This window comes from Taudactylus pleione, unplaced genomic scaffold (genome assembly GCF_031769625.1).
Source record: "Taudactylus pleione unplaced genomic scaffold, aTauple2 ptg000134l, whole genome shotgun sequence".
Lineage (NCBI taxonomy): Eukaryota > Metazoa > Chordata > Amphibia > Anura > Myobatrachidae > Taudactylus > Taudactylus pleione.
In genome coordinates, this window is record NW_028284536.1 from 8186469 (window position 1) to 8200669 (window position 14201).

The 14201-nt window shown below is 49.6% G+C and overlaps 1 pseudogene across 1 annotated transcript in view; it reads right to left on the reverse strand.

Annotated features, from left to right (window-relative positions):
- Nucleotides 1–14087, reverse strand: part of LOC148523429 (uncharacterized) — a 45799-nt pseudogene extending 31712 nt beyond the window's left edge. The window contains exon 1 of the transcript XR_015878468.1: nucleotides 13905–14087. The product of XR_015878468.1 is annotated as an uncharacterized LOC148523429 (transcript). The remainder of the gene's footprint in view (nucleotides 1–13904) is intronic.
- Nucleotides 14088–14201: the final 114 nt, after the last annotated feature.

Here is a 14201-nt window from a genome sequence, read left to right on the forward strand (position 1 = left end):
ACACGGGGAGCAGGGTGTGGGGTGCTGTACACAGTGCTGAGTATATGGTATCACAGTATAGTAAGCCTATATACACGGGGAGCAGGGGGTGCGGTGCTGTACAGTGCTGAGCATATGGTATCACAGTATAGTAAGCCTATATACACGGGGAGCAGGGGGTGCTGTACACAGTGCTGAGTATATGGTATCACAGTATAGTAAGCCTATATACACGGGGAGCAGGGGGTGCGGTGCAGTACACAGTGCTGAGTACATGGTATCACAGTATAGTAAGCCTATATACACGGGGAGCAGGGGGTGCGGTGCTGTACACAGTGCTGAGTATAAGGTATCACAGTATAGTAAGCCTATATACACGGGGAGCAGGGGGCGCGGTGCTGTACACAGTGCTGAGTATATGGTATCACAGTATAGTAAGCCTATATACACGGGGAGCAGGGGGTGCGGTGCTGTACACAGTGCTGAGTATATGGTATCACAGTATAGTAAGCCTATATACACGGGGAGCAGGGGGTGCGGTGCTGTACACAGTGCTGAGTATATGGTATCACAGTATAGTAAGCCTATATACACGGGGAGCAGGGTGGGGGGTGCAGTACACAGTGCTGAGTATATGGTATCACAGTATAGTAAGCCTATATACACGGGGAGCAGGGGTGCGGTGCTGTACACAGTGCTGAGTATATGGTATCACAGTATAGTAAGCCTACATACACGGGGAGCAGGGTGGGGGGTGCTTTACACAGTGCTGAGTATATGGTATCACAGTATAGTAAGCCTATATACATGGGGAGCAGGGTGGGGGGTGCTTTACACAGTGCTGAGTATATGGTATCACAGTATAGTAAGCCTATATACACGGGGAGCAGGGGGTGCGGTGCTGTACACAGTGCTGAGTATATGGTATCACAGTATAGTAAGCCTATATACACGGGGAGCAGGGGGTGCTGTACACAGTGCTGAGTATATGGTATCACAGTATAGTAAGCCTATATACACGGGGAGCAGGGGGTGCGGTGCTGTACACAGTGCTGAGTATATGGTATCACAGTATAGTAAGCCTATATACACGGGGAGCAGGGTGGGGGGTGCAGTACACAGTGCTGAGTATATGGTATCACAGTATAGTAAGCCTATATACACGGGGAGCAGGGTGGGGGTGCGGTGCTGTACACAGTGCTGAGTATATGGTATCATAGTATAGTAAGCCTATAAACACGGGGAGCAGGGTGTGGGGTGCTGTACACAGTGCTGAGTATATGGTATCACAGTATAGTAAGCCTATATACACGGGGAGCAGGGGGTGCTGTACACAGTGCTGAGTATATGGTATCACAGTATAGTAAGCCTATATACACGGGGAGCAGGGGGTGCGGTGCTGTACACAGTGCTGAGTATATGGTATCACAGTATAGTAAGCCTATATACACGGGGAGCAGGGTGGGGGGTGCAGTACACAGTGCTGAGTATATGGTATCACAGTATAGTAAGCCTATATACACGGGGAGCAGGGGTTGCGGTGCTGTACACAGTGCTGAGTATATGGTATCACAGTATAGTAAGGCTATATACACGGGGAGCAGGGTGGGGGTGCTGTACACAGTGCTGAGTATATGGTATCACAGTATAGTAAGCCTATATACACGGGGAGCAGGGTGGGGGTGCGGTGCTGTACACAGTGCTGAGTATATGGTATCATAGTATAGTAAGCCTATAAACACGGGGAGCAGGGTGTGGGGTGCTGTACACAGTGCTGAGTATATGGTATCACAGTATAGTAAGCCTATATACACGGGGAGCAGGGGGTGCGGTGCTGTACAGTGCTGAGCATATGGTATCACAGTATAGTAAGCCTATATACACGGGGAGCAGGGGGTGCTGTACACAGTGCTGAGTATATGGTATCACAGTATAGTAAGCCTATATACACGGGGAGCAGGGGGTGCGGTGCAGTACACAGTGCTGAGTACATGGTATCACAGTATAGTAAGCCTATATACACGGGGAGCAGGGGGTGCGGTGCTGTACACAGTGCTGAGTATAAGGTATCACAGTATAGTAAGCCTATATACACGGGGAGCAGGGGCTGCGGTGCTGTACACAGTGCTGAGTATATGGTATCACAGTATAGTAAGCCTATATACACGGGGAGCAGGGGGCGCGGTGCTGTACACAGTGCTGAGTATATGGTATCACAGTATAGTAAGCCTATATACACGGGGAGCAGGGGGTGCGGTGCTGTACACAGTGCTGAGTATATGGTATCACAGTATAGTAAGCCTATATACACGGGGAGCAGGGTGGGGGGTGCAGTACACAGTGCTGAGTATATGGTATCACAGTATAGTAAGCCTATATACACGGGGAGCAGGGTGGGGGGTGCAGTACACAGTGCTGAGTATATGGTATCACAGTATAGTAAGCCTATATACACGGGGAGCAGGGGGTGCGGTGCTGTACACAGTGCTGAGTATATGGTATCACAGTATAGTAAGCCTATATACACGGGGAGCAGGGGGTGCGGTGCTGTACACAGTGCTGAGTATATGGTATCACAGTATAGTAAGCCTATATACACGGGGAGCAGGGGGTGCGGTGCTGTACACAGTGCTGAGTATATGGTATCACAGTATAGTAAGCCTATATACACGGGGAGCAGGGGGTGCGGTGCTGTACACAGTGCAGAGTATATGGTATCACAGTATAGTAAGCCTATATACACGAGGAGCAGGGGGTGCGGTGCTGTACACAGTGCTGAGAATATGGTATCACAGTATAGTAAGCCTATATACACGGGGAGCAGGGGGTGCGGTGCTGTACACAGTGCTGAGTATATGGTATCACAGTATAGTAAGCCTATATACACGGGGAGCAGGGGGTGCGGTGCTCTACACAGTGCTGAGTATATGGTATCACAGTATGGTAAGCCTATATACACAGGGAGCAGGGTGGGGGGTGCTGTACACAGTGCTGAGTATATGGTATCACAGTATAGTAAGCCTATATACACGGGGAGCAGGGGTGCGGTGCTGTACACAGTGCTGAGTATATGGTATCACAGTATAGTAAGCCTATATACACGGGGAGCAGGGGTGCGGTGCTGTACACAGTGCTGAGTATATGGTATCACAGTATAGTAAGCCTATATACACGGGGAGCAGGGGTGCGGTGCTGTAGACAGTGCTGAGTATATGGTATCACAGTATAGTAAGCCTACATACGTGGGGGGTGCTTTACACAGTGCTGAGTATATGGTATCACAGTATAGTAAGCCTATATACACGGGGAGCAGGGGGTGCTGTACACAGTGCTGAGTATATGGTATCACAGTATAGTAAGCCTATATACACGGGGAGCAGGGGGTGCGGTGCTGTACACAGTGCTGAGTATATGGTATCACAGTATAGTAAGCCTATATACACGGGGAGCAGGGAGTGCTGTACACAGTGCTGAGTATATGGTATCACAGTATAGTAAGCCTATATACACGGGGAGCAGGGGGTGCGGTGCTGTACACAGTGCTGAGTATATGGTATCACAGTATAGTAAGCCTATATACACGGGGAGCAGGGTGGGTGGCGCAGTACACAGTGCTGAGTATATGGTATCACAGTATAGTAAGCCTATATACACGGGGAGCAGGGGGTGCGGTGCTGTACACAGTGCTGAGTATATGGTATCACAGTATAGTAAGCCTATATACACGGGGAGCAGGGTGGGGGTGCTGTACACAGTGCTGAGTATATGGTATCACAGTATAGTAAGCCTATATACACGGGGAGCAGGGTGGGGGTGCGGTGCTGTACACAGTGCTGAGTATATGGTATCACAGTATAGTAAGCCTATAAACACGGGGAGCAGGGGGTGCGGTGCTGTACACAGTGCTGAGTATATGGTATCACAGTATAGTAAGCCTATTTACACGGGGAGCAGGGGGTGCGGTGCTGTACAGTGCTGAGCATATGGTATCACAGTATAGTAAGCCTATATACACGGGGAGCAGGGGGTGCTGTACACAGTGCTGAGTATATGGTATCACAGTATAGTAAGCCTATATACACGGGGAGCAGGGGGTGCGGTGCAGTACACAGTGCTGAGTACATGGTATCACAGTATAGTAAGCCTATATACACGGGGAGCAGGGGGTGCGGTGCTGTACACAGTGCTGAGTATAAGGTATCACAGTATAGTAAGCCTATATACACGGGGAGCAGGGGGCGCGGTGCTGTACACAGTGCTGAGTATATGGTATCACAGTATAGTAAGCCTATATACACGGGGAGCAGGGGGTGCGGTGCTGTACACAGTGCTGAGTATATGGTATCACAGTATAGTAAGCCTATAAACACGGGGAGCAGGGGGTGCGGTGCTGTACACAGTGCTGAGTATATGGTATCACAGTATAGTAAGCCTATATACACGGGGAGCAGGGTGGGGGGTGCAGTACACAGTGCTGAGTATATGGTATCACAGTATAGTAAGCCTATATACACGGGGAGCAGGGTGGGGGGTGCAGTACACAGTGCTGAGTATATGGTATCACAGTATAGTAAGCCTATATACACGGGGAGCAGGGTGTGGGGTGCTGTACACAGTGCTGAGTATATGGTATCACAGTATAGTAAGCCTATATACACGGGGAGCAGGGGGTGCTGTACACAGTGCTGAGTATATGGTATCACAGTATAGTAAGCCTATATACACGGGGAGCAGGGTGTGCGGTGCTGTACACAGTGCTGAGTATATGGTATCACAGTATAGTAAGCCTATATACACGGGGAGCAGGGGCTGCGGTGCTGTACACAGTGCTGAGTATATGGTATCACAGTATAGTAAGCCTATATACACGGGGAGCAGGGGGTGCGGTGCTGTACACAGTGCTGAGTATATGGTATCACAGTATAGTAAGCCTATATACACGGGGAGCAGGGGGTGCGGTGCTGTACACAGTGCTGAGTATATGGTATCACAGTATAGTAAGCCTATATACACGGGGAGCAGGGTGGGGGTGCTGTACACAGTGCTGAGTATATGGTATCACAGTATAGTAAGCCTATATACACGGGGAGCAGGGGGTGCGGTGCTGTACACAGTGCTGAGTATATGGTATCACAGTATAGTAAGCCTATATACACGGGGAGCAGGGTGGGGGGTGCAGTACACAGTGCTGAGTATATGGTATCACAGTATAGTAAGCCTATATACACGGGGAGCAGGGGGTGCGGTGCTGTACACAGTGCTGAGTATATGGTATCACAGTATAGTAAGCCTATATATACGGGGAGCAGGGGGTGCGGTGCTGTACACAGTGCAGAGTATATGGTATCACAGTATAGTAAGCCTATATACACGGGGAGCAGGGGTGCGGTGCTGTACACAGTGCTGAGTATATGGTATCACAGTATAGTAAGCCTATATACACGGGGAGCAGGGGTGCGGTGCTGTACACAGTGCTGAGTATATGGTATCACAGTATAGTAAGCCTATATACACGGGGAGCAGGGGTGCGGTGCTGTAGACAGTGCTGAGTATATGGTATCACAGTATAGTAAGCCTACATACACGGGGAGCAGGGTGGGGGGTGCTTTACACAGTGCTGAGTATATGGTATCACAGTATAGTAAGCCTATATACACGGGGAGCAGGGGTGCGGTGCTGTACACAGTGCTGAGTATATGGTATCACAGTATAGTAAGCCTATATACACGGGGAGCAGGGGTGCGGTGCTGTAGACAGTGCTGAGTATATGGTATCACAGTATAGTAAGCCTACATACACGGGGAGCAGGGTGGGGGGTGCTTTACACAGTGCTGAGTATATGGTATCACAGTATAGTAAGCCTATATACACGGGGATCAGGGGGTGCGGTGCTGTACACAGTGCTGAGTACATGGTATCACAGTATAGTAAGCCTATATACACGGGGAGCAGGGGGTGCGGTGCTGTACACAGTGCTGAGTATATGGTATCACAGTATAGTAAGCCTATATACACGGGGAGCAGGGGGTGCTGTACACAGTGCTGAGTATATGGTATCACAGTATAGTAAGCCTATATACACGGGGAGCAGGGGGTGCGGTGCTGTACACAGTGCTGAGTATATGGTATCACAGTATAGTAAGCCTATATACACGGGGAGCAGGGGGTGCTGTACAGAGTGCTGAGTATATGGTATCACAGTATAGTAAGCCTATATACACGGGGAGCAGGGGGTGCGGTGCTGTACACAGTGCTAAGTATATGGTATCACAGTATAGTAAGCCTATATACACGGGGAGCAGGGTGGGGGGTGCAGTACACAGTGCTGAGTATATGGTATCACAGTATAGTAAGCCTATATACACGGGGAGCAGGGGGTGCGGTGCTGTACACAGTGCTGAGTATATGGTATCACAGTATAGTAAGCCTATATACACGGGGAGCAGGGTGGGGGTGCTGTACACAGTGCTGAGTATATGGTATCACAGTATAGTAAGCCTATATACACGGGGAGCAGGGTGGGGGTGCGGTGCTGTACACAGTGCTGAGTATATGGTATCACAGTATAGTAAGCCTATAAACACGGGGAGCAGGGGGTGCGGTGCTGTACACAGTGCTGAGTATATGGTATCACAGTATAGTAAGCCTATATACACGGGGAGCAGGGGGTGCGGTGCTGTACAGTGCTGAGCATATGGTATCACAGTATAGTAAGCCTATATACACGGGGAGCAGGGGGTGCTGTACACAGTGCTGAGTATATGGTATCACAGTATAGTAAGCCTATACACACGGGGAGCAGGGGGTGCGGTGCAGTACACAGTGCTGAGTACATGGTATCACAGTATAGTAAGCCTATATACACGGGGAGCAGGGGGTGCGGTGCTGTACACAGTGCTGAGTATAAGGTATCACAGTATAGTAAGCCTATATACACGGGGAGCAGGGGGCGCGGTGCTGTACACAGTGCTGAGTATATGGTATCACAGTATAGTAAGCCTATATACACGGGGAGCAGGGGGTGCGGTGCTGTACACAGTGCTGAGTATATGGTATAACAGTATAGTAAGCCTATATACACGGGGAGCAGGGGGTGCGGTGCTGTACACAGTGCTGAGTATATGGTATCACAGTATAGTAAGCCTATATACACGGGGAGCAGGGTGGGAGGTGCAGTACACAGTGCTGAGTATATGGTATCACAGTATAGTAAGCCTATATACACGGGGAGCAGGGTGTGGGGTGCTGTACACAGTGCTGAGTATATGGTATCACAGTATAGTAAGCCTATATACACGGGGAGCAGGGGGTGCGGTGCTGTACACAGTGCTGAGTATATGGTATCACAGTATAGTAAGCCTATATACACGGGGAGCAGGGGGTGCAGTACACAGTGCTGAGTATATGGTATCACAGTATAGTAAGCCTATATACACGGGGAGCAGGGGGTGCTGTACACAGTGCTGAGTATATGGTATCACAGTATAGTAAGCCTATATACACGGGGAGCAGGGGGTGCGGTGCTGTACACAGTGCTGAGTATATGGTATCACAGTATAGTAAGCCTATATACATGGGGAGCAGGGGGTGCGGTGCTGTACACAGTGCTGAGTATATGGTATCACAGTATAGTAAGCCTATATACACGGGGAGCAGGGGGTGCGGTGCTGTACACAGTGCTGAGTATATGGTATCACAGTATAGTAAGCCTATATACACGGGGAGCAGGGGGTGCGGTGCTGTACACAGTGCTGAGTATATGGTATCACAGTATGGTAAGCCTATATACACGGGGAGCAGGGGGTGCGGTGCTGTACACAGTGCTGAGTATATGGTATCACAGTATAGTAAGCCTATATACACGGGGAGCAGGGGGTGCGGTGCTGTACACAGTGCTGAGTATATGGTATCACAGTATAGTAAGCCTATATACACGGGGAGCAGGGAGTGCGGTGCAGTACACAGTGCTGAGTATATGGTATCACAGTATAGTAAGCCTATATACACGGGGAGCAGGGTGGGGGGTGCTGTACACAGTGCTGAGTATATGGTATCACAGTATAGTAAGCCTATATACACGGGGAGCAGGGGGTTTTGTACACAGTGCTGAGTATATGGTATCACAGTATAGTAAGCCTATATACACGGGGAGCAGGGGGTGCGGTGCTGTACACAGTGCTGAGTACATGGTATCACAGTATAGTAAGCCTATATACACGGGGAGCAGGGGGTGCGGTGCTGTACACAGTGCTGAGTATATGGTATCACAGTATAGTAAGCCTATATACACGGGGAGCAGGGGGTGCTGTACACAGTGCTGAGTATATGGTATCACAGTATAGTAAGCCTATATACACGGGGAGCAGGGGGTGCGGTGCTGTACACAGTGCTGAGTATATGGTATCACAGTATAGTAAGCCTATATACACGGGGAGCAGGGGGTGCGGTGCTGTACACAGTGCTGAGTATATGGTATCACAGTATAGTAAGCCTATATACACGGGGAGCAGGGGGTGCTGTACACAGTGCTGAGTATATGGTATCACAGTATAGTAAGCCTATATACACGGGGAGCAGGGGGTGCTGTACACAGTGCTGAGTATATGGTATCACAGTATAGTAAGCCTATATACACGGGGAGCAGGGGGTGCGGTGCTGTACACAGTGCTGAGTATATGGTATCACAGTATAGTAAGCCTATATACACGGGGAGCAGGGGGTGCGGAGCTGTACACAGTGCTGAGTATATGGTATCACAGTATAGTAAGCCTATATACACGGGGAGCAGGGGGTGCAGTGCTGTACACAGTGCTGAGTATATGGTATCACAGTATAGTAAGCCTATATACACGGGGAGCAGGGGGTGCTGTACACAGTGCTGAGTATATGGTATCACAGTATAGTAAGCCTATATACACGGGGAGCAGGGGGTGCGGTGCTGTACACAGTGCTGAGTATATGGTATCACAGTATAGTAAGCCTATATACATGGGGAGCAGGGTGGGGGGTGCTGTACACAGTGCTGAGTATATGGTATCACAGTATAGTAAGCCTATATACACGGGGAGCAGGGGGTGCTGTACACAGTGCTGAGTACATGGTATCACAGTATAGTAAGCCTATATACACGGGGAGCAGGGGGTGCGGTGCTGTACACAGTGCTGAGTATATGGTATCACAGTATAGTAAGCCTATATACACGGGGAGCAGGGGGTGCTGTACACAGTGCTGAGTATATGGTATCACAGTATAGTAAGCCTATATACACGGGGAGCAGGGGGTGCGGTGCTGTACACAGTGCTGAGTATATGGTATCACAGTATAGTAAGCCTATATACACGGGGAGCAGGGGGTGCTGTACACAGTGCTGAGTATATGGTATCACAGTATAGTAAGCCTATATACACGGGGAGCAGGGGGTGCGGTGCTGTACACAGTGCAGAGTATATGGTATCACAGTATAGTAAGCCTATATACACGGGGAGCAGGGGGTGCGGTGCTGTACACAGTGCTGAGTATATGGTATCACAGTATAGTAAGCCTATATACACGGGGAGCAGGGGGTGCGGTGCTGTACACAGTGCTGAGTATATGGTATCACAGTATAGTAAGCCTATATACACGAGGAGCAGGGGGTGCGGTGCTGTACACAGTGCTGAGTATATGGTATCACAGTATAGTAAGCCTATATACACGGGGAGCAGGGGGTGCTGTACACAGTGCTGAGTATATGGTATCACAGTATAGTAAGCCTATATACACGGGGAGCAGGGGGTGCGGTGCTGTACACAGTGCTGAGTATATGGTATCACAGTATAGTAAGCCTATATACACGGGGAGCAGGGGGTGCGGTGCTGTACACAGTGCTGAGTATATGGTATCACAGTATAGTAAGCCTATATACACGGGGAGCAGGGGGTGCTGTACACAGTGCTGAGTATATGGTATCACAGTATAGTAAGCCTATATACACGGGGAGCAGGGGGTGCGGTGCTGTACACAGTGCTGAGTATATGGTATCACAGTATAGTAAGCCTATATACACGGGGAGCAGGGGGTGCGGTGCTGTACACAGTGCTGAGTATATGGTATCACAGTATAGTAAGCCTATATACACGGGGAGCAGGGGGTGCGGTGCTGTACACAGTGCTGAGTATATGGTATCACAGTATAGTAAGCCTATATACACGGGGAGCAGGGGGTGCTGTACACAGTGCTGAGTATATGGTATCACAGTATAGTAAGCCTATATACACGGGGAGCAGGGGGTGCTGTACACAGTGCTGAGTATATGGTATCACAGTATAGTAAGCCTATATACACGGGGAGCAGGGGGTGCTGTACACAGTGCTGAGTATATGGTATCACAGTAAAGTAAGCCTATATACACGGGGAGCAGGGGGTGCGGTGCTGTACACAGTGCTGAGTATATGGTATCACAGTATAGTAAGCCTATATACACGGGGAGCAGGGGGTGCGGTGCTGTACACAGTGCTGAGTATATGGTATCACAGTATAGTAAGCCTATATACACGGGGAGCAGGGGGTGCGGTGCTGTACACAGTGCTGAGTATATGGTATCACAGTATAGTAAGCCTATATACACGGGGAGCAGGGGGTGCGGTGCTGTACACAGTGCTGAGTATATGGTATCACAGTATAGTAAGCCTATATACACGGGGAGCAGGGGGTGCGGTGCTGTACACAGTGCTGAGTATATGGTATCACAGTATAGTAAGCCTATATACACGGGGAGCAGGGGGTGCGGTGCTGTACACAGTGCTGAGTATATGGTATCACAGTATAGTAAGCCTATATACACGGGGAGCAGGGGGTGCGGTGCTGTACACAGTGCTGAGTATATGGTATCACAGTATAGTAAGCCTATATTCACGAGGAGCAGGGGGTGCGGTGCTGTACACAGTGCTGAGTATATGGTATCACAGTATAGTAAGCCTATATACACGGGGAGCAGGGGGTGCGGTGCTGTACACAGTGCTGAGTATATGGTATCACAGTATAGTAAGCCTATATACACGGGGAGCAGGGTGGGGGTGCTGTACACAGTGCTGAGTATATGGTATCACAGTATAGTAAGCCTATATACACGGGGAGCAGGGGGTGCTGTACACAGTGCTGAGTATATGGTATCACAGTATAGTAAGCCTATATACACGGGGAGCAGGGGGTGCGGTGCTGTACACAGTGCTGAGTATATGGTATCACAGTATAGTAAGCCTATATACACGGGGAGCAGGGGGTGCGGTGCTGTACACAGTGCTGAGTATATGGTATCACAGTATAGTAAGCCTATATACACGGGGAGCAGGGGGTGCGGTGCTGTACACAGTGCTGAGTATATGGTATCACAGTATAGTAAGCCTATATACACGGGGAGCAGGGGGTGCTGTACACAGTGCTGAGTATATGGTATCACAGTATAGTAAGCCTATATACACGGGGAGCAGGGGGTGCTGTACACAGTGCTGAGTATATGGTATCACAGTATAGTAAGCCTATATACACGGGGAGCAGGGGGTGCGGTGCTGTACACAGTGCTGAGTATATGGTATCACAGTATAGTAAGCCTATATACACGGGGAGCAGGGGGTGCGGTGCTGTACACAGTGCTGAGTATATGGTATCACAGTATAGTAAGCCTATATACACGGGGAGCAGGGGGTGCGGTGCTGTACACAGTGCTGAGTATATGGTATCACAGTATAGTAAGCCTATATACACGGGGAGCAGGGGGTGCGGTGCTGTACACAGTGCAGAGTATATGGTATCACAGTATAGTAAGCCTATATACACGGGGAGCAGGGGGTGCTGTACACAGTGCTGAGTATATGGTATCACAGTATAGTAAGCCTATATACACGGGGAGCAGGGGGTGCGGTGCTGTACACAGTGCTGAGTATATGGTATCACAGTATAGTAAGCCTATATACACGGGGAGCAGGGGGTGCGGTGCTGTACACAGTGCTGAGTATATGGTATCACAGTATAGTAAGCCTATATACACGGGGAGCAGGGGTGCGGTGCTGTACACAGTGCTGAGTATATGGTATCACAGTATAGTAAGCCTATATACACGGGGAGCAGGGGTGCGGTGCTGTACACAGTGCTGAGTATATGGTATCACAGTATAGTAAGCCTATATACACGGGGAGCAGGGGGTGCTGTACACAGTGCTGAGTATATGGTATCACAGTAAAGTAAGCCTATATACACGGGGAGCAGGGGGTGCTGTACACAGTGCTGAGTATATGGTATCACAGTATAGTAAGCCTATATACACGGGGAGCAGGGGGTGCGGTGCTGTACACAGTGCTGAGTATATGGTATCACAGTATAGTAAGCCTATATACACGGGGAGCAGGGGGTGCGGTGCTGTACACAGTGCTGAGTATATGGTATCACAGTATAGTAAGCCTATATACACGGGGAGCAGGGGGTGCTGTACACAGTGCTGAGTATATGGTATCACAGTATAGTAAGCCTATATACACGGGGAGCAGGGGGTGCTGTACACAGTGCTGAGTATATGGTATCACAGTATAGTAAGCCTATATACACGGGGAGCAGGGGGTGCTGTACACAGTGCTGAGTATATGGTATCACAGTATAGTAAGCCTATATACACGGGGAGCAGGGGGTGCGGTGCTGTACACAGTGCTGAGTATATGGTATCACAGTATAGTAAGCCTATATACACGGGGAGCAGGGGGTGCGGTGCTGTACACAGTGCTGAGTATATGGTATCACAGTATAGTAAGCCTATATACACGGGGAGCAGGGGGTGCGGTGCTGTACACAGTGCTGAGTATATGGTATCACAGTATAGTAAGCCTATATACACGGGGAGCAGGGGGTGCTGTACACAGTGCTGAGTATATGGTATCACAGTATAGTAAGCCTATATACACGGGGAGCAGGGGGTGCTGTACACAGTGCTGAGTATATGGTATCACAGTATAGTAAGCCTATATACACGGGGAGCAGGGGGTGCGGTGCTGTACACAGTGCTGAGTATATGGTATCACAGTATAGTAAGCCTATATACACGGGGAGCAGGGGGTGCGGTGCTGTACACAGTGCTGAGTATATGGTATCACAGTATAGTAAGCCTATATACACGGGGAGCAGGGGTGCAGTGCTGTACACAGTGCTGAGTATATGGTATCACAGTATAGTAAGCCTATATACACGGGGAGCAGGGGGTGCTGTACACAGTGCTGAGTATATGGTATCACAGTATAGTAAGCCTATATACACGGGGAGCAGGGGTGCGGTGCTGTACACAGTGCTGAGTATATGGTATCACAGTATAGTAAGCCTATATACACGGGGAGCAGGGGGTGCGGTGCTGTACACAGTGCTGAGTATATGGTATCACAGTATAGTAAGCCTATATACACGGGGAGCAGGGGGTGCGGTGCTGTACACAGTGCTGAGTATATGGTATCACAGTATAGTAAGCCTATATACACGGGGAGCAGGGGGTGCGGTGCTGTACACAGTGCTGAGTACATGGTATCACAGTATAGTAAGCCTATATACACGGGGAGCAGGGGTGCAGTGCTGTACACAGTGCTGAGTATATGGTATCACAGTATAGTAAGCCTATATACACGGGGAGCAGGGGGTGCTGTACACAGTGCTGAGTATATGGTATCACAGTATAGTAAGCCTATATACACGGGGAGCAGGGGTGCGGTGCTGTACACAGTGCTGAGTATATGGTATCACAGTATAGTAAGCCTATATACACGGGGAGCAGGGGGTGCGGTGCTGTACACAGTGCTGAGTATATGGTATCACAGTATAGTAAGCCTATATACACGGGGAGCAGGGGGTGCGGTGCTGTACACAGTGCTGAGTATATGGTATCACAGTATAGTAGTAATTAAGTCAGTACTTACCGATGATGACGTCATGGCTTGTGGGGGGGTAATGACACCTTGTGACGTCACCAAGACAGACGAGCGCTAGTTAGCGCCGAGTAAGGAGACTCAAACGGAAATGACGTCACAGGGCATTTGAGGTCTTCACCATAAGGCTACAAGAATATGGCGGATCCCTAAACTCCACCCGGTCCTATGTATGCTGAGTACTGGCCGGAGGGTCAGCTCCCGGGCACACTATGGGGAGACCGTCACTAATCCGCAGGGCAATGAGAGGTCTGTGTGGTGTAGGCACTGCGCATGTGCGGGACCTGC